We start from the raw sequence: 3,257 nt of genomic DNA, 5'->3' as shown, positions 1-3,257 counted from the left end.
CCGGCAGGGCAGAGAATCATCGCGGGTTCTTTTCCTGAGGGAGGGAGAGAAAAAGGGGGCAGGAGAGGGAGACGCAGAGAGTGAAGACAGCACTCATGGTTTCCGATCAGGCAAGAAAGAGAGCTTTATTCAGAAAACTGTCTCTTATAAAGGTTTCAAGGCAGGAAAACAAAGTAACTGACCTAGGTCAGTTACCAGGTAAACAGAGTTAAATGAATATCAAAAGAAACGCTCAGATTTGCCTCAGCAATGCTGGGAAGGGGGGGAGTTAGCACTGAATAATCCAAAATACGGTTTTGATCTTTTGTGCACCTTGGCCACTCCACGTCTGACCCAGCATGACAGAAGCCAAAGTTATTTTGACCAGGAAATAGCAGTCTCCAGCCTCTAGTTGCAAATCTTGTTTACTGGTTTACTCTCCAGAGAGTGATAATCCTTGCCTGAGGCAGACAGAAAACTTGGCAGCCCCCGACACTTTAGTCTAGGGACACCATAGAAAAATTGCTGGGTGCTCAGGTGCTATGAACAGAGAGAGTTTGGGAGCCTTTACAAGTTACTAACCTTTTCCACATCTCAAAATTTACATCTTTAAAAATAATGAAATACATCTCAGACACAGTTTTTAGGATTAAGTGAAATACACTTAATGTTTCTGATATAGAAGAAAGAAATAACAAATTTGACTTTATTTATATCTCATGTTATGTATATCCTATACGAACACACAAAAAATCATGTGTAAATGTTTTAATTATAATTATAGCTTTTAAATATATCTTTCTTCCTTTGTTCCATTTTCTTTCCTAATTCACTCTAATGAAAGTGTCATTGGTGTGGAGTCATTTGGAGAGACACAGATGAACTTACGCTTTCATGAAATTCAACATATAGATTATAGTAGTAACCAGTGAAAGAATAAATGAAAATCAGTGTCTCTTGCATTCCTTTAAGTCTGTGATCAAAGTGGAGGCCTATGTTTATTATATCTTTTGGAGATTAAGACCCTGTAGGCAATAATAGTCCACTACTGCCCTTGTGAACATCAGGTCTTCAAATCTTGTCATTACTCACCAGGATTCTGTTGGCCTTGATCATTATTGCCTAATTTGGGTTCATTAAGAATTGAATGCTAAAGCCCATGCAGCTTGAATATATGAAAACCTACTGTTTTTATGACATGGAGAGTTTACTACATTTCATTCAAATTTTCAAATGTTTCTTACTGAGTAGAAGTAGTCTATACCACCCTGAGTCTTTATTAAAATGCATTTTATCTGGAAGTTCTAAGAATATTTTCTTAAATATTGTTTAGAACATAAATTTTTCTGGGGCACCTGGGAGGCTCAGTTGGTTAAGTGTCTGACTCTTGATTTCAGCTCAGGTCATCATCCAACAGTTTGGTTCGTGGAATTGAGCCCTACATGGGGGGTAGTGAGGCTGTGGCTGTCAGTGCAGAGACTACTTGGGATTCTCATACTCTTTGCCCTTCCCTCACTTGTTCTCTCTCTCTCTCTCTCTCCCCCTTTTTCTCTCTTTCTCTCTCTCTAATGAATGAATGAATGAAAGAAAACAATTCGTTCTTCTTTTAATTCTTATTTCATTAGCAGGAAATTTGCCCACTCTAGTATTCAAGTTCTGTGATGAGAAAGCTAATGCAACTCTTGTTTCTTACTGGCACAAATAGGAATACAATTATTATGGAGAGTTTAGTGTGATATGACTGAATGGCCTTAAAGTTATATAAAAATTTTAGTTAGTGTTCATAAGTAGGGAATAAAATTGAAGAAATAAGAAAGGGAATAAAAGGAAAAATAAGGGAGAGAGTTATAGGAAGCAAGAGATACAGAAACTAAGCAATGAAAAGAAAATTCAAAATTCAAAATAATATGGATAATGTTTACATGGTTTAGAGTGTTGTATATATAGTTTGCTTGACAATCTCCTTCTCTAGTCAGGAGTCATTTAGCTAAAGAAAGGGGAATCCACACCTACTTTACATTTTAAAAAAAGGGCTTATAAGGATCCTGGGGAATAGCATAGAATCCAGTTGATAGCAATATTACTGGGCCTCTTGGGGACTGGTATGCTGTAGTTTCTTTTCTCTGTTTTGACACACACACAACAGAGCTTCCAGTCTTTTCTTGTTTTGATGGACGTAATTAAGGTAATCCCTGCCTTGGAACAATGACTAACCATTTTTTGGAAAGTAGACTTCTTTGAGCAAATGTTGAGGACCTTGTCTATGTCTGAGAGTGGAGCAACAAGCAACAATGACAGTATCACCAATCCATTGTTGTAGACCAGTAATTCCCTTGCTGTTTTAAGTAGTGCTTTTATGCTAAAATTTTACACAGAAAAAAGAAATACATTAAAAAAGGAATGCATTTTTAGAGCAGGTGTGAAAGACCTACCTGTGCCCATTAACCTTATTTGTTCCATCTATCCTCCAAAAAGCACTTCCCCAACTCTAGAGGTACTTCTATAGAACCCCAACATCTCCAGAACTGTAATTATTTTTTTTTATTATTTTTTAATAATAGTTTATTGTCAAATTGGTTTTCATACAACACCCAGTGCTCTTCCCCACAAGTGCCTTCCTCCATCACCACCACCTCTTTTCCCCCCTCCCCCTTCCCCTTCAACCCTCAGTTCATTTTCAGTATTCAATAGTCTCTCAGGTTTTGCGTCCCTCTTCCCAACTCTCTTTCCCTCTTCCCCTCCCCCTGGTTCTCCATTAGGTTTCTCCTGTTCTCCTGTTAGACCTATGAGTGCAAACATATGGGATCTGTCCCTCTCTGCCTAACTTATTTTGCTTAGCGTGACACCCTGGAGGTCCATCCACTTTCCTACAAATGGCCATATTTCATTCTTTCTCCTTGCCATGTAACACTCCATTGTATATATATATACCACACTTTCTTGATCCACTCATCAGGTGATGGACATTTAGGCTCTTTCCATGTTTTGGCTATTGTTGACAGTGCTGCTATGAACATCGGGGTACCTGTGCTCCTGTGCATCAGCACTTCTGTATCCCTTGGGTAAATCCCTAGCAGTGCTATTGCTGGGTCATAAGGGAGTTCTATGGATAGTTTTTTGAGGAACACTGTTTTCCAGAGCGGCTGCACCAGTTTACATTCGCACCAACAGTGTAGGAGGGTGCCTGTCTCTCCACACCCTCACCAGCATCTATAGTCTCTTGATTTGTTCATTTTAGCCACTCTGATTGGCATCAGGTGCAATTATTAAAACACTGT

Source organism: Suricata suricatta, chromosome 5 (assembly GCF_006229205.1).
Source record: "Suricata suricatta isolate VVHF042 chromosome 5, meerkat_22Aug2017_6uvM2_HiC, whole genome shotgun sequence".
NCBI classification, from domain to species: Eukaryota; Metazoa; Chordata; class Mammalia; order Carnivora; family Herpestidae; genus Suricata; species Suricata suricatta.
This window is presented reverse-complemented; position numbering follows the sequence as displayed.